General features: G+C 42.9%; 1 protein-coding gene across 5 annotated transcripts in view; it reads left to right on the top strand.

Annotated features, from left to right (window-relative positions):
- The window catches only part of LOC106587054 (low-density lipoprotein receptor-related protein 4), a 270,120-nt gene that overhangs the window by 29,550 nt on the left and 222,013 nt on the right, over nucleotides 1-18,557 (top strand). The window lies entirely within an intron of this gene.

Below are 18,557 nucleotides of genomic sequence, written 5' to 3'. Positions count from 1 at the left end.
TTAAATTAACAGTCAACGCTTTGATTATATGCAACGCAGGACAAGCTAGTTAACCTAGTAATATCATCAACCATGTGTAGTTAACTATTGATTATGTGAAGATTGATTGTTTTCATATGATAAGTTTAATGCTAGCTAGCAACTTACCTTGGCTCCTTGCAGCCACAAGGTCCTTTTGATGCTGTACTCGCATAACAGGTGGTCAGCCTGCCACGCAGTTTCCTCGTGGATTGCAATGTAATCGCCCATAATCGGCCGATTACCGATTGGTATGAAAACTTGAATATCGGCTCTAATTAATCGGCCATGGCGATTAATCGGTCAACCTCTAAAATGAACCCTGTATAGGCTACTTTCTCAGCTCTAAAATGAAAGATAAAATCACCTGCTATTGAAATTATGCACTTATCATTCGTTTTCCTGTCAGATCTTGACCCCTGCCAGTATATATATATTTTTAATTCGAGACAGTAGTTTTCAGTTGGCACTGGTCCAGTGTGCCACTAGCAAATTTACCTGAATGTCGAGCCCTGCTGTGTGCGGTGCGCGTAGGGCCTAGGACTACTAATGATTGCCTTTCTGGTAAATTGAAAGGCAATTAAAAGGTACATACAAAGTAGCCTACATGGCAGAATCATAATTATTTGCATAATTATTTGCATCAATGGCCACTTGTTTTGAAAACTCCATCCCGTGCGCTGTAGAAACTCAGCTAGCCAAACAACTGTCTGGCTGGTGCACAGGCCAGGTCTACTGGGATTCAGGGAGGAGTATTTTGGCAAGGGGGTTATTGCATGCGTTGGAAATGATTGAGATTCCCCTGTAGTTGCCACATTCTGACCTGTCCCCTTTCTTGAAGATGGTAACAATGATGGTTTCTTACAGTTTGTTGGGAAGGTCTTCATTCCAAATCCTGACATGCAGGTGTTCTAGTAGACATTCTCCTCTATGTCTGTAGCAGGTATCTGGTCTGGCCCACTGGCCTTGTTCTCTTTCATCTGCTTGACGGCTTTGGCCACTTCAAGATTGGTTGGTTCTTCAGCAGTAGGGTGTTCGGATGTCACTGAAGACAGAATCATCTACCACATCGTCATGGTGTCCTTGTCAGTAGGAGTTGATTGTATCCTTGTTTTTAAAGATTTCGGTCCTGTCCTTTGACTGGAGTGGTGCAAGGCCCTGTTTTGATGGGCCGTAGAGGGCTTTGGTAGCCTTGAAAAATGCATGCAAGTTATTGGTGTCTGCCTCTCTCCTTGCGCATCCGCAGTCATTGGACACTCACCCCCACGAACACTAAATGAACCAGCATTACTCTGGATGAGGGCTGGGGGCCCTGAGCAACAAGCTCTATTAAACAAACAATGAGGGGGCTCTGTCTGGAGGCCCCATTGAGGCCTGGGTTTGGAGTGGGGACACGGCTGAAAGGCATACACTCCCTAATGAACTGGAGTGGCCCATCCAGACATGCCTTTCACAGGAGATGGGGAGGACAAAGTATCAAAACAACCCCAACCCCTCGCCGCTCTCATGGGCAAAACACCGCCTTTTGACTTGGCGGAGTGTGGGCTTTCTGAAGGGGACTCCAGGAGTTGAAAAGAGGGGGGTGGCGGAATGTACTTATTAAAACAATGGGACTCTCAAATTGAAATGAAGCACCCTCCCTCCTCTTTCCCTCTCCCTCCCCTCCTCTCGCCTCCTCTACTCCCCCAATCCTGGCAGTGCCACTACTGCCAATTAGAGGCACTCTTGGGCGAGTGGTTGAAGCCCAATATATTAAGGGGTCTCAAAGGAACTGGTTTAGAGTTGTCTCTGTAGTGGTTGTTGTTCTTACGAGAGGGTCTTAGTAATCAGAGGAGAGCCCCATTCGGTGTACTCACAGCACTCAGTCTGCCACCAGGGACTTGTGTACCATCATGTCACCCTCCCCCTCCAGCTGAAACTTTTTTCTGTTTGTTAGTTTGTGACCCCTCTGTTGCTCCTCTCTGCTTGGCTGCTCAGAGGGCGAGGGCAGAACACTGCCCGCCCCCAGATCGACTCGCCCCGCTTTTGTTGAACGCTGGATGAAGAGCAAAGACAAATATTTCTGCATCTCAAAGTCTGTCCCAGCAATTACACTGACTGATTAGAGTTGGCCTTGACTGGAGACTACAATACTACATCACTCGTCCACCCGCTTGTTTCATAACACTGCCAACGGAATCCACTAGCAGATAGTGTTACTTAGTCACTTTTGTCTATGGCGGTGTGATTGGAAATGTGGTGAAATGTTATGCTACTATCTCTACTCTCTGTGTGCTGCTGTAGTAATCTTAGCAAGTGCCGATCATGTTACTGTTTTCACCTTTTTTAAACACATGATTTGTCCCTAGATTGGCTTGCATTTGTCCATGACAGAGACTGTGACAGTTTTGTCTTTATCCTTTCTTGCCATCTCTGCATTCCCTCTGTTGTTCTTGCGCTCTCTACACTGGCGAGCAGAAATGCTAAATGTGTTTTCTCTCATCTCTCACACTCTGTCACTTCACCATGGTGACAAATGGCCACAGGTCTGTGTGTCAGCCCTGCTAAGAGCAGTAGACTAGAGGCTACAATGGTGACATCTCTAGCCTATAAACGAGGAGAAAAGCCAGAGAAAGAGCGAAAGATGGAGAAGAAGAAAGAAAAAGAGGGATGTAGATGGCAATGTAGAAGTAAAGAGCGCTGGTTAGCAAGGGTTTCTGTTAGCTGCCAATTGCCGGCTTTCCCCCCCCCAAAAAACGAAATAAATACATGAAAAGCCAATGATAAACTAAACTGTTCCTGGCCAAAATGACTGGGAGAAAAACAAATCCCATTACAAAATAATGCTTTTTATTTATTGATGGAAATTTCAGTTGATGTAAATACATTTGACCGTCATGCTTATCGGTCTATAGGTTAACCTCTCTAGGCTAGGCGGGACGAATTCGTCCCACCTACGTAACAGCCACTGCTATCCTGTGGCGCGATTTTCAAAACCTTAAAAATCCTATTACTTCAATTTCTCAAACATATGACTATTTTACAGCCATTTAAAGACAAGACTCTCGTTAATCTAACCACACTGTCCGATTTCAAAAAGGCTTTACAACGAAAGCAAAACTTTAGATTATGTCAGCAGAGTACCAAGCCAGAAATAATCAGACACCCATTTTTCAAGCCAGCATATAATGTCACCAAAACCCAGAAGACAGCTAAATGCAGCACTCACCTTTGATGATCTTCATCAGATGACAACCCTAGGACATTATGTTATACAATACATGCATGTTTTGTTCAATCAAGTTCATATTTATATCAAAAACCAGCTTTTTACATTAGCATGTGACGTTCAGAACTAGCATACCCCCGCAAACTTCCGGGGAATTCGCTAACATTTTACTAAATTACTCACGATAAACGTTCACAAAAAGCATAACAATTATTTTAAGAATTATAGATACAGACCTCCTCTATGCACTCGATATGTCCGATTTTAAAATAGCTTTTTGGTGAAAGCACATTTTGCAATATTCTAAGTACATAGCCCAGGCATCACGGGCTCGCTATTTAGACACCCGGCAAGTTTAGCACTCACCATAATCATATTTACTATTATAAAAGTTTGATTACCTTTTGTTGTCTTCGTCAGAATACACACCCAGGACTGCTACTTCAATAACAAATGTTGGTTTGGTCCAAAATAATCCATCGTTATATCCGAATAGCGGCGTTTTGTTCGTGCGTTCCAGACACTATCCGAAATAGTAAAGAAGTGTCGCGCGCATGGCGCAATTCGTGACAATAAAATTCTAAATATTCCATTACCGTACTTCGAAGCATGTCAACCGCTGTTTAAAATCAATTTTTACGACATTTTTCTCGTAGAAAAGCGATAATATTCCGACAGGGAATCTCCTTTTCGGCAAACAGAGGAAAAAATCCCAAAGGCGGGGGCGGTCGGGGTCACGCGCATAAGGCCAGTGTCCCTTGATCGGCCACTTGAGAAAGGCGATAATGTGTTTCAGCCTGGGGCTGGAATGACGACATTCGTTTTTTTCCCGGGCTCTGAGCGCCTATGGACGACGTGGGAAGTGTCACGTTAGAGCAGAGATCCTTAGTAAATGATAGAGATGGAAAAGAAGTTCAAGAAATGGTCAGACAGGCCACTTCCTGTAAAGGAATCTCTCAGGTTTTGACCTGCCATTTGAGTTCTGTTATACTCACAGACACCATTCAAACAGTTTTAGAAAATGTAGGGTGTTTTCTATCCATATGTAATAAGTATATGCATATTCTAGTTACTGGGTAGGAGTGGTAACCAGATTAAATCGGGTATGTTTTTTATCCAGCCGTGTCAATACTGCCCCCTAGCCCTAACAGGTTAATTTGAATTATTTATCAATTATATTGGCCTGTGTGTATTTTTGTTGGTTATGTGTCTTATTTTTCCAACAACTATCATACGGGCACAGCATACAGAGCCTATTTTGAGTGGGATTTCACCTGCAGCTCCTCAGCTGGTTGTTGCTGGAGTAAAACGTAAGCCCATTCATTACGCACAATTTAAAAAAGAGATACTGTTTTTATTTCTCAACTATAGTGTAGTATTTGATGCTCGCCTCCCATTCACCATTGAAGTACAGGCATCAGGCTATCAGTGCATCACCCACCACTTTACAATGTGAGCTGCAGGCAGTATGCATTTTGAAAACATACTTAATTGTTTGTAACCTGGGATGTTTTATTTCATATTATGAGGCATGTCTTACCTTGCGTCAAAGTAGCCTATTCGCAAAATCCGACCACTGAAATGTGGAGGCAATTATTTTACAAAGACTTCATAGGTGGTGAGCTTACAGTTTGGGTAAGCTTACAATTTAGCCTACCATTTCTACCATTCTGCGTGCCAGTTATAATTTTCATATGCACATTTTTGTTGAACAGTTTAATTTCAATAATAATGTTTTCATTTCTCAAAATCATTGTCACATGGTTAATCATAAAATCTGAATTAAAATAATAATAGAAAGTTAAGTCAACGAATGCGAGATCACCTGCCACATGGACAGCAGGTCTATGGCCTGCACTTGGCTATCTTAGATAGCTAGCTTACAGACATGTCAGACGCCAGGGGCAAACAACCTGACCCAGCAGAAACTACTCCATCTAAGCCAAAGAAACAGAAATTTGGAGAACAGACAAGCAAAAAGGGAAAGTGATCGAGCCCGGGCCAAGACGAGAGTAAGCCTTGGATTTGCGTTCACACATTGGAAAGAACTACGAGAGTTTAACCTCTTACATCTAGACGTTCCGCTAGCGGAACACCTGCTCCAATATCCAATGATAGGCGTGGCGCGAATTACAAATTCCTCAAAAATACAAAAACTTCAATTTTTCAAACATATGACTATTTCACAGCATTTTAACCTGTTTGGGCTAGGGGGCAGTATTGAGAATTTTGGAAAAAATATGTGCCCATTTTTAACTGCCTCCTACACCAACTCAGAAGCTAGAATATGCATATTATTGTTCAGGTTTGGATAGAAAACACCCTAAAGTTTCTAAAACTGTTTGAATGGTGTCTGTGAGTATAACAGAACTCCTATGGCAGGCAAAAATCTGACAAGGTTTCATGCAGGAAGTGGCCTGTCTGACAAGGAGTCGTGCGTCTTGCAAATGTTTATTGAAGAGTAAGGATCTTAGCTGTAATGTGACAATTCCCAGGGCTCCAATAGGCTCTCAGAAGCCGGGAAAATCCTGAAGGATGATGAGGCAGCCTCAGGCTGAAACAGATTATCACCTTATCCAAGTGGCCGATCAGAGGACCATTGAATGAGGCGCGTGCGCGATTAGCCCCCGTGGAGTATATTCATTAGGCTGTTTAGCTTATTGCAGATTCCCGGTCGGAATATTATCGCTTTTCTACGAGATAAATTGCATAAAAATTTATTTGAAACAGCGGTTGACATGCTTCGAAGTACGGTAATGGAATATTTAGAATTTTTTTGTCACGTTCTGCGCCATGCGTGCGACCGTGGATTACCATTCTGATAGTGTCTAGAACGCACGAACAAAACGACGCTATTTGGATATAAAGATGGATTATTTGGGACCAAACCTACATTTGTTATTGAAGTAGAAGTCCTGGGAGTGCATTCTGACGAAGACAACAAAAGGTAATCAAACTTTTATAATAGTAAATCTGATATTGGTGAAGGCTAAACGTGCTGGGTGTCTAAATAGCTAGCCCTTGATGGCTGGGCTATGTACTTAGAATATTGCAAAATGTGCGTCATCCGAAAAGCTATTTTAAAATCGGACATATCGAGTGCATAGAGGAGTAATGTATCTATAATTCTTAAAATAATTGTTATGCTTTTTGTGAACGTTTATCGTGAGTAATTTAGTAAAATTGTTAGTAAATTCACCGGAAGTTATGCTAGTTCTGAACGTCACATGCTAATGTAAAAGCTGTTTTTTGATATAAATATGAACTTGATTGAACAGACATGCATGTATTGTATAACATAATGTCCTAGGTGTGTCATCTGATGAAGATCATAAAAGGTGAGTGCTGCATTTAGCTGTGGCTTTGGGTTTATGTGACATTGTATGCTAGCTTGAAAAATGGGTGTCTGATTATTTCTGGCTGGGCACTCTCCTGACATAATCTAATGTTTTGCTTTCATTGTAAAGCCTTTTTGAAATCGGACAGTGTGGTTAGATAAACGAGAGTCTTGTCTTTAAATAGCTGTAAAATAGTCATATGTTTGAGAAATTGAAGTAATAGTATTTCAAACGATTCAAAAATCGCGCCACTGGATTAGACTGGCTGTTACGTAGGTGGGACGAATTCGTCCCGCCTAGCCCATAGAGGTTAAAGACAAGACTCTCCTTTATCTAACCACACTGTCCGATTTCAAAAAGGCTTTACAGCGAAATCAAAACATTAGATTATGTCAGCAGAGTACCAAGCCAGAAATAATCAGACACCCATTTTTCAAGCTAGCATATAATGTCACAAAAAACAAAACCACAGCTAAATGCAGCACTAACCTTTGATGATCTTCATCAGATGACAACCCTAGGACATTATGTTATACAATGCATGCATGTTTTGTTCAATCAAGTTCATATTTATATCAAAAACCAGCTTTTTACATTAGCATGTGACGTTCAGAACTAGCATACCCCCCGCAAACATCCGGTGAATTTACTAAATTACTCACGATAAACGTTCACAAAAAACATAACAATTATTTTAAGAATTATAGATACAGAACTCCTCTATGCACTCGATATGTCCGATTTTAAAATAGCTTTTCGGTGAAAGCACATTTTGCAATATTCTCAGTAGATAGCCCAGCCATCACGGCTAGCCATTTAGACACCGACCAAGTTTAGCCCTGATCAAACTCCGATTTACTATTACAAAAGTTTCATTACCTTTGTTGTCTTCGTCAGAATGCACTCCCAGGACTGCTACTTCAATAACAAATGTTGGTTTGGTCCAAAATAATCCATCGTTATATCCGAATAGCGGCGTTTTGTTCGTGCGTTCCAGACACTATACGAAATGGTAAAGAAGGGTCGCGCGCATGGCGCAATTCGTGACAAAAAAATTCTAAATATTCCATTACCGTACTTCGAAGCATGTCAACCGCTGTTTAAAATCAATTTTTATGCCATTTTTCTCGTAGAAAAGCGATAATATTCTGACCGGGAATCTCCTTTTCGGCAAACAGAGGAAAAAAATCACAAAGACGGGGGCGGCCAGGTCACGCGCCTAAGCCCACAGTCCCTTGATCGGCCACTTGAGAAAGGCGATAATGTGTTTCAGCCTGGGGCTGGGATGACGACATTCAGGTTTTTCCCGGGCTCTGAGCGCCTATGGACGACGTAGGAAGTGTCACGTTAGAGCAGAGATCCTTAGTAAAAGATAGAGATGGCAAAGAAGTTCCAGAAATGGTCAGACAGGCCACTTCCTGTAAAGGAATCTCTCAGGTTTTGACCTGCCATTTGAGTTCTGTTATACTCACAGACACCATTCAAACTATTTTAGAAACTTTAGGGTGTTTCCTATCCATATATAATAAGTATATGCATATTCTAGTTACTGGGTAAGATTAGTAACCAGATTAAATCGGGTACGTTTTTTATCCAGCCGTGAAAATACTGCCCCCTAGCCATAAGAGGTTAAGGGATTCAAAACCAGCCCAGAGTTTGCATTTCTTCTGCTGAAATGGTAAGACTAGATAATTGCAAGCTAGATAATTTACAGTGCCTTCAGAAAGTATTCGCAGTCCTTGACCTTTTTCTACATTTTGTTGTGTTACAACCTGCATTTAAAATACAATAAATTGAGGTGTTTTGTCACTGGCCTACACACAATAATGCATTAGGTCAGTGGAATTATGTTTTTTGAAATTTGTACAAATTAATGAAAAGCTGGAATGTCTTGAGTCAATAAGTATTCAACCCCTTTGTTATGGCAATCCTAAATAAGTTCAGGAGTAAAAATTAGCTTCACAAGTAATAGTAATACTGTTTAACATGGTTTTTGAATAACTACCTTATCTTTGTACCCCAGACATACAATTATCTGTATGTGTGGGGTACAAAGACCAGCGATGTTTTCCAATGCCTCACAAAGGTGTCCTTAATAACTCACTTGCCGGAGAGGAAGGAAACCACTCAGGATTTTACCATCAGGCCAATAAAAACGGGTTAGAGTTTAATGGCTGTGATAGGAGAAAATTGAGGATGGATCAACAACATTTGTAGTTACTCCACAATACTAACCTAATTAACAGGTTGAAACATTTTCCAAAACATGCATCCTGTTTGCAACAAGGCACTAAAGTAATACTGCAAAAAATCCAAGTGTGGAAAGCTCTTAGAGACTTACCCAGAAAGACTCACAGCTGTAATCACTGCCAAAGGTGCTTCTTCAAGGTATTGACTCAATACTTGGATACTTATGTAAAAGAGATTCTGTATTTCACTCTCAATAAATTTGCCAACATTTCTAAAAGTATGTTTTTACTTTGTCATTATGGGGTATTGTGTGTAGATGAGTGAGGAAGAAAAATACAATTTAATACATTTTAGAATTCAGGTAGTAACACAAGAACATTTGGAATAAGTCAAGGGTTATGAATACTTTCTGAAGGCACTGCATATCTTCACCACACACCCCTCCCCTTCTTCTTGTCTCAGCATTTATTTATATATTAAACTCAAGACGCATTAGCTTCACACATACACTACATAACCAAAAGTATGTGGACATGTGTGCTCGTTGCATATCTAATTCCAAAATCATGGGCATTAATATGGGACGGCAGGTAGCCTAGTGGTTAGAGCTTTGGCCCAGTAACCAAAAGGTTGCTGGATTTAATCCCCGAGCTGACAAGGTAAAACTCTGTCGTTCTGCACCTGAACAAGGCAGTTTACCCACTGTTCCCTGGTAGGCCGTCATTGTAAATAAGAATTTGTTCTTAACTGACTTGCCTAGTTAAATAAAAAAAAATGTTTGCAGCAGCTAATGGGGATCCATAATAAATGCAAAATACAAATACTCTTGTCAAAGTCTGTCCACACGGGGAATACAGTGTTATTCAATGCGTTTCTATGGGTTTAATAAGCAGACCAAGCAGACCACCTGCCTTCCCGCCTTTTGGGACAAGGACTCCCATTGTTAGGGAGGAGAACATCTCGTCATTATATACAGATCTCTGACTATATTAGGAATAAGGTGCCATTTGGGACACAGCCCAAACTTGGAGAGGATACAGAGAGCGAGAGATGTAATCAGGTCGCAGTGTGACCTGCAACACTCTTGTTATTGCAGCATGGTGATGTAGTTGTTGTTGCTGACGATGATGATGATGATGATATAAAACCATTTTAGTCATTTTGTTTTCTCCTGAGATCCACTAAATTGAGGCTATACTGCCTTTAGTCTTTGTACACATTTAGCCCTCTCAAAACACTATTTTCATTTTTTTTTCTTTTAGTGAAGCCCACTTGAATATGCTAGCCTAATTGTCTTTTCCTTTAGTCCAGAGAGCCCACTCAAATTCTCTGTAATGAGCTAGAATGGCTTCTCTGGGAGGCTAGTTTCCTCTGCTCTGTGAGTAATGTGAATTAATCTGTTTAACTGGGAGGCCTTGGCCCCATGTGTCTGCTTACTGTCACAGTCACACACAACAGGGCTGCCACATGCTCATGTGGGGATAATTGTTTTCTTGGAAGACGTAGTGTAGACGGCCTCTTGAGTTCAGTAGCAAGTGCATAGCAGTCAAGAGGCCTTCTGAAGCTAATGGAGTTGCTGCTAATGGACTCGCTATATTGAGAAATGTATAGGCTATACATTTAGCATTTAATGCAGGCAAATAATTTCAATATTTTACCTCATAGAAGTCGCCTTTCCCAAGTCAGTTACAAACATTGGATGAAATCCATGAGACATTAAAGCACCCATCCTTCCTCCTTTTTTGAGTTGCTGCCAGATTAAGGGCATGTTTTCTACTTTTACCTATCAGATTAAGGGTTTGAAGGGGTGAAGGTTGTTGTTCCCAGTGGACTAGGGCTGGCTGGGATGTTGTTTTCTAGGCCCTGGAGGCTGTTGCTGGTCGGAGATCCCATCCAGGTGTTAGCCCGGGAGGGAGAGGAAATCTGGGGCAAAGCTTAATCAGAAACAGGCCTGATCAAAGCCCGGAGCGGACCAGAGAAGGCACCAAGGCAGGGGCGTGAGGAGGTGGGGGCGAAGAATAGGGGGGCTCTAGCAAGCGCCTGTCTCACTCTCTGCCACTCTCTATCCATCTTCTCTTCATCCACCATCCTTCTCCCTTTCCTAGTTCCACTCCTTGCCACTGCCAATCCATCGCTCTTATAACCTCAGAGATCCCTGAATCATATAGGCAAATCATCTCTCCCTTTCTCTCTCTCTCGCTCTCTCTCCCCCTCTTGAACTCTTATGCTGTGGTGGGGTAGTAGTGGCATATTTAGCACAGCCCTGGGTAGAGACAGACTGGCATACTGATCAGCCAGGTGATGCAGAACAAAGCAGCACAGTGGTTCTCTGTTCCTGCACTTATCTAGCACGGAGAGGAAGGGAATGGCAGGCAAGCAGGGGATTAAAAAAATATATAAGCTTATTTAATTTTTTACAGTGTGGAGAGATGGCCCTCCCTACTCTTTTATAATATCCCAGGCTCTTATCTCCAGCTTTCTTTGGGCTGATAAAGGGGGTGGGGATTTGTGGGTGTTGTGATGCAGAGAAACACCGGGTTAGTTGGTAGTTAAAGTGATGCTCAGAGCAATTTGATAATTTGAAGTAATTCTTATGATGTTGTACGAATTGGAATTTTTAACATGCTTTGTAAGTGCTTATGATCCCGGACTGCATCTTTAAAGCTGGATGCGATGCACAGAGGTGGTTCTCTATTGGAACCGTGACTCATTTGATGCTGGGGTCACAGGATTGTAGCATTGGAGGTTAGGTAAGGTGACTTTGATGACTGTTGAAGGCTTTGGCATGTATTGAAGGCTTTGGCATGTGTGCCCCACGCCCTGAAATTAAACCAAATGCACACTTTCTCATGCACTCATGTATATGTGTCCACTCACACACACTTGCTTGATCACTTGCTCTCTCACACTCTCACACCCCTGAACAATGTCAGTTAGTGGACCCTCTCTTTCTCCCTGCTAGAGATCTGTCCTGGGGCCCCCCACTGGGTGCACCTTTTGGTTTTTACCCTAGCACTACACATATGATTTATATAATCAAAGCTTGATGATGAGTTGATTATTTGAATAAACTGTTTAGTGCTATGGAAAAAAAACTGAAGGTGCATCCAGGGGGGCCCCCAGGACCGGGTTTGGGAAACCCTTGTTCTGAAATTGCTCATTTAATAGGGATGCTTTGTGGGCCCAGTCTCATAAGTGTTGTGTATATATATACATATACTGCTCAAAAAAAAAGGGAACACTTAAACAACACATCCTAGATCTGAATGAAAGAAATAATCTTATTAAATACTTTTTTCTTTACATAGTTGAATGTGCTGACAACAAAATCACACAAAAATAATCAATGGAAATCCAATTTATCAACCCATGGAGGTCTGGATTTGGAGTCACACTCAAAATTAAAGTGGAAAACCACACTACAGGCTGATCCAACTTTGATGTAATGTCCTTAAAACAAGTGAAAATGAGGCTCAGTAGTGTGTGTGGCCTCCACGTGCCTGTATGCCCTCCCTACAATGCCTGGGCATGCTCCTGATGAGGTGGCGGATGGCATTAGGAGGAACCCAGGGCCAACCGCACCAGCATATGGTCTCACAAGGGGTCTGAGGATCTCATCTTGGTACCTAATGGCAGTCAGGCTACCTCTGGCGAGCACATGCAGGGCTGTGCGGCCCCCCAAAGAAATGCCACCCCACACCATGACTGACCCACTGCCAAACCGGTCATGCTGGAGGATGTTGCAGGCAGCAGAACGTTCTCCACGGCGTCTCCAGACTCTGTCACGTCTGTCACATGTGCTCAGTGTGAACCTCCTTTCATCTGTGAAGAGCACAGGGCGCCAGTGGCGAATTTGCCAATCTTGGTGTTCTCTGGCAAATGCCAAAACGTCCTGCACGGTGTTGGGCTGTAAGCACAACCCCCACCTGTGGACGTCGGGCCCTCATACCACCCTCATGGAGTCTGTTTCTGACCGTTTGAGCAGACACATGCACATTTGTGGCCTGCTGGAGGTCATTTTGCAGGGCTCTGGCAGTGCTCCTCCTTGCACAAAGGCGGAGGTAGCGGTCCTGCTGCTGGGTTGTTGCCCTCCTACGGCCTCCTCCACGTCTCCTGATGTACTGGCCTGTCTCCTGGTAGCGCCTCCATGCTCTGGACACTACGCTGACAGACACAGCAAACCTTCTTTCCACAGCTCGCATTGATGTGCCATCCTGGATGAGCTGCACTACCTGAGCCACTTGTGTGGGTTGTAGACTCTGTCTCATGCTACCACTAGAGTGAAAGCACCGCCAGCATTCAAAAGTGACCAAAACATCAGCCAGGAAGCATAGGAACTGAGAAGTGGTCTGTGGTCCCCACCTGCAGAACCACTCCTTTATTGGGGGTGTCTTGCTAATTGCCTATAATTTGCACCTGTTGTCTATTCCATTTGCACAACAGCATGTGAAATGTATTGTCAATCAGTGTTGCTTCCTAAGTGGACAGTTTGATTTCACAGAAGTGTGATTGACTAGGAGTTACATTGTGTTGTTTAAGTGTTCCCTTTATTTTTTTGAGCAGTGTATATGCTAATATCTGGCTAGTATGACAATTATTTGAAGCTGATGTCAATGCTCTTCCTCCTGTGGTGGTCCTGTGGTGGTTTTGGGTGAAAGCTATTCTTAGCCTGGTAGGTCAGTTCTTTTCCCCCCCATCACACTCTTTACTGTCAGAAGGGGATGGCCTTTAGCCCTTCACTGTGCGGCATCCCTGGACCAACTGCTCTGGGAGGGGACGCAGGGACACAAAGATAAATAGTCTCTGGTTATGCAGTGGAGAGGACTGGAATGCAAACTATCCCCTTACCCTTGAACTAAAGCTGACCACCTATGTCTGTGTATGTGGTGCGTGTGTGTTGAGGTTGTCACTGACACCTGCAGTTCACCATGATGACAAGCCTCATTTCCAGAACGCTAGCTCCTTGCACAAACAACTATTTTCTGTTCAGCAGGGTAGCATTTGTTTTTAGGAGTCATTTTGGATAGTACACCCAGTTTAGATCTATCTATAGCTCAACCACCCTTATTTACCTCCAAGTACCTATGAAAGTGCATGTGTGACTCCTGTTGAAAGGAGCCTCTTGTAAAGGTCTGGGCGATTTCGCCTTGTGACTGTGGTTTGTCACGAGTGAATGTTGCTGTTCATGCCACACAAACAAACAAACAAACAAACCACACACACACACACACACACACACACACACCCTCTTATTGTCGAATCACGTGCCGTTGTCTGATAACCCCTTACCCTTTAGGGCACAAATCACAGCGAAGGATCCACAGACATGTCACCTGAGAAAATCACATGATTGGTGAAACGTTAGGGCCTTATTCCCAGATAGACATACATTGTAATGCATCTCTTTCTTGTGTAGGGAATCATGTCAGCTCTATACATTACATTTCTATCATCAACTTTCTCTATGAAGCACCTCATTCAACAAGACCCAGAGCTAAGTCAATGAGACCTTGCCTGGCCTCGTGCTTCTGATCAGCCAGAAGACACACAGACCCAGCACAGAGACATCATTCACTACAGGGAGAGACAGGCCCTAAACAGTAGCTAGCTCTGTCATTCACAAATACAGCATACTCAAAACACACACATTTCCTGTTCCAGTCGGTGCCTCTTCTGGCTGAGTCTTGATTGGAAATCTATTGGCCATATAAAAAAAGTCAGACTGAAGTCAGTTGAATAGGGTCAGTTTACCTGAACAGTTTACCTGTCCTTATTCAAATCAATTCTTGTTGACTCAGTTTCTGAATATCTCCATGTTCAGGTTTATATAGGCATATTATACTATTCCCAACAACCCATCACACACACACTGTAGTCGATTGGACTTTTATCAGTGGTTTGGGTGGTGTAGTGAGATATTTGGTTTGCCCTGTTTATGCCGTTACCGCCCTGATGCCTCCTCCTCATTGAGAGAGAGAAACATGTGTGAAAGGCAGCTAGAGAGGAGGAGGAAGAGGGAAATAGAGGAGAACATCAAATGAAAGAATGATAAATATAAGCCTCCAATACATCACTTGCTGCATCTTTGTCTACACAAGTAACTGGTTCAGTTTTTGCCAAGGTTTTCATTGTCATTGTGTTCTTGAACAAAACAGTCATCCAATGCTGTCACTTGCCACCTTTTGTGCCATGCCTGCTCCTCTCTCCATCTACTAAAGTGAGTCCACTCACACACGCTTACACTTGGATCTAATAGACTTGAGTCTCAATCATGGACCAAGTCCCAGTCTCTCTTAGACTTCAGTGGGGACCAGGGGGACATCCAACCCACTTACTGAACCCATCTCCTGTAGGATAGACACGTTTCTAGAGAGGGGAGGAAAAGAAAAGAAGTGGAGTAGATGGAGCCAGACAATCAGTAGACATAGTGTTTTCCTGTGTGAATCTAATCACTCTTTCACTGGTCTTTGTCACCCACTCACTCATTCACCCACTCACTCTCCAGTGAAGGCCACACTCCCACATCCAGTGAAGTAGTCCTGTAATTCACCATGTACACACACACACACACACACACACACACACACACACACACACACACACACACACACACACACTTCCATTGGTAAATCACACTGTTGCCCTTGTTTAAAGGGATACTTCAGGATTTTGGAAATGAGACCCTTTATCTATTTCCCCAGAGTCAGATGAACTTGTGGATACCATTTTTATGTGTGTCCAGCAGGGGAGAACGGCTCATAATAATGGCCGGAACAGCGCAAATGGAATGGCATCAAACACCTGGAAACCATGTATTTGATACCATTCCAATGATAGTGTGGCATGAGTGTTATCTCCTGGGCTGAACTTTGGAGGCTGTATTATGGGGAGCTGGTATGGGGCTGGAAGATAATGGGTGTAGGGCACTTGATACTGGAAGGCTCCCAAACACTCACCTACACTTTTTACATGTTGTCTGGTTCTCTCTCAATCTCTGGTTTTGACTCTGTTTGGTCGCCCACTTTGACCTTGACAGGATTCGAGTTCAAAGCCTCAAATGACGGCAGGCTTCAGACCGGCTCCAGACTAGGGCCACTGTGTCATCCAGCCGTGCCCAATTTAGAGCTCTGTCTCGTGGGTACAACTATTCTGATGGCCCCTGGAGCTAGACTAGAAACCACAGAGTGCCTGCAACTGATAACAATGGCACGATGAAGAAACTAGTAGGGTGTAGCCTACATATCCAGTCAGAAAACATCACTTGATGTAGTAGAAGTAGTTTCCTCTCTGTGGTTACATGTTTCCATATCGTAACCGATTTTATCCAGGACCCTGGTTGTTTTTGTTTGTGAACAGGCCCAGCTGTTTTTCAGCCCCGTCTGTCTTCAGCTAATCTAAGGGAGATGTTTTTTTTCCATACAGACTGACTGTGGGAATGTTTGTTATCCGGTGTTTAAGTAAAATGTGTCTGTTTTTTTTAAAGTCACCCTAACCCAAAATTTTATTTTATTGTAGAGGGTAGAAATATATTTTATACATTGAAAGGCCAAGATGGATGCATTTTTTTATTTCTGGACTTTTTGCTGAATGCAGTCACATGGAAACACACCACTGAATGAGGCCTATATCTCATGGTCTTGATTTGGCAAGAAAACTAGGAATCCAAAGGGCTACAAAAACATTCTGAAATTTCCAGTGTACTTTCATGTGTCCCTTCTGTGAACTTTGGGCCTGGAAGGCGAACTGCTGATACCTGGGCCTAGTCCTGCTTCTGTGAGCTATCTGGTAACCTGAGTCATCCTACACTCTTCCTATGGAGTAGGCACCAGTCTACACAGTGCAGGAGCTGTTTCTGTTCGGCTCCATCTACCAGTGGACTACCAAGCGGGGATAAAACTCCGTCCAAACCCCTACCCGTACTGGGCACCAGTGCCCATCCTCACATCCCATAGTCTACGTGGAATCTCTTCTTCCCCGCACTCAAGTGGCCTCCACTCGTCTGCCTGGCCTCTCACACAGTGTTCGATAGTCACCTACCTTGCAACCCAATACACATGTCAATCAGAGCTGTGCCGACAGTAGTTGGCTAGACTGCCGACCTTTCTTGTGGTTTTATCCAGTAAACTTTATCCACAATGGTCAAAATGGAAAGTATATCACCAGTAGCCAATCTACTCACCTTCTGTGGTTAGCAGAGATGGGTGACTAAATCCATAAACCCTGTGCGATCACCGCAGAGAATCTCTCCAACGACCGCCACGGACATAATGCTTCACTATGGCCAAGTCCCTTCTCTCCTGTCTACAAAGCACTCGGTTATCCTACAACATCTTCACAGCTTGTTGCTGAATGATTTATTTAGTTGTATCGGGGGACACTGTTTCTGACTTTTTCAGTAGACTAAATGCTAAGAAGGTGACTGTGTAAAGACTCTAAACTGAGATGTTTGGTTGTTTTATTGTTGTTGATATCTGAGAACATTCAACCAAACCCTGGTCCTGGCAGGAGTCTACAATGTTTGCAAATGCAGTCTGATTTTAAAAAGTAGGACTGGTCTGGGTATAGTCCATTTTAATGTTCAAAGCTTGTTTGGGATTGAGACTACTAATGCAAATCAAATTTATTTATAAAGCCCTTATTACATCAGCTGATATCTCAAAAGTGCTGTACAGAAACCCAGCCTAAAACCCCAAACAGCAAGCAATGCAGGTGTAGAAGCACGGTAACATTTGTAATAGCTGAAACTTGGCTGAGTAAATCTGTCCCCGCTAAAGATATGCTATTTATTTTAAATGTATTGCTGCTCTCAATCTGTGTGCAAACAATTTGAAATGATTGCGGTCAATGTTGAGGTATTGAAAGACTGCCACCTTACTGTGGTAGGATGTTATAGACCTCCATCAGCCCTGAGCGAGTCCATGGTATCTTTCACAAATAGCATGGCGAACCTAAAGTACAGTGAAATAATTATTGGTGGGGATCTAGACTGGGATTGGTTAACCTGTTAGGGCTAGGGGGCAGTATTGACACGGCCGGATAAAAAACGTACCCGATTTAATCTGGTTACTACTCCTGCCCAGTAACTAGAATATGCATATAATTATTGGCTTTGGATAGAAAACACCCTAAAGTTTCTAAAACTGTTTGAATGGTGTCTGTGAGTATAACAGAACTCATATGGCAGGCAAAAACCTGAGAAGATTCCAAACAGGAAGTTGTTGTTCATCTTGGCTCTTTTTATTGAAGACTGAGGATCTTTGCCGTAACATGACACTTCCTACGGCTCCCATAGGCTCTCAGAACCCGGGAAAAAGCTGAATGATATCGAGGCAGCCTCTGGCTGAAACACATTATCGTGTTTGGATAGTGGCTGGTCAGAGTACTCTGAGACTCACGCTCGTGCACGAGGGCACGAGATGTATTTATTTTCTCTCTCTTTGTACGTATACAGGCTTTCCCGGTCGGAATATTATCGCTTTTTTACGAGAAAAATGACATAAAAATTGATTTTAAACAGCGGTTGACATGCTTCGAAGTACGGTAAATGGAATATTTACAAAAAAAATTGTCACGAAATGCGCCATGCTCGTCAACCTTATTTACCCTTTCGGATAGTGTCTTGAACGCACGAACAAAACGCCGCTATTTGGATATAACAATGGATTATTTGGGACCAAACCAACATTTGTTATTGAAGTAGAAGTCCTGGGAGTGCATTCTGATGAAGAACAGCAAAGGTAATAACATTTCTCTTATAGTAAATCTGACTTTGGTGAGTGCTAAACTTGCTGGGTGTCTAAATA

The sequence above is a fragment of the Salmo salar genome, chromosome ssa26 (assembly GCF_905237065.1).
Source record: "Salmo salar chromosome ssa26, Ssal_v3.1, whole genome shotgun sequence".
Taxonomy (NCBI): Eukaryota; Metazoa; Chordata; class Actinopteri; order Salmoniformes; family Salmonidae; genus Salmo; species Salmo salar.
The sequence above is the reverse complement of the archived record's forward strand: the minus strand, read 5'-3'. Positions and strand labels throughout refer to the sequence as shown.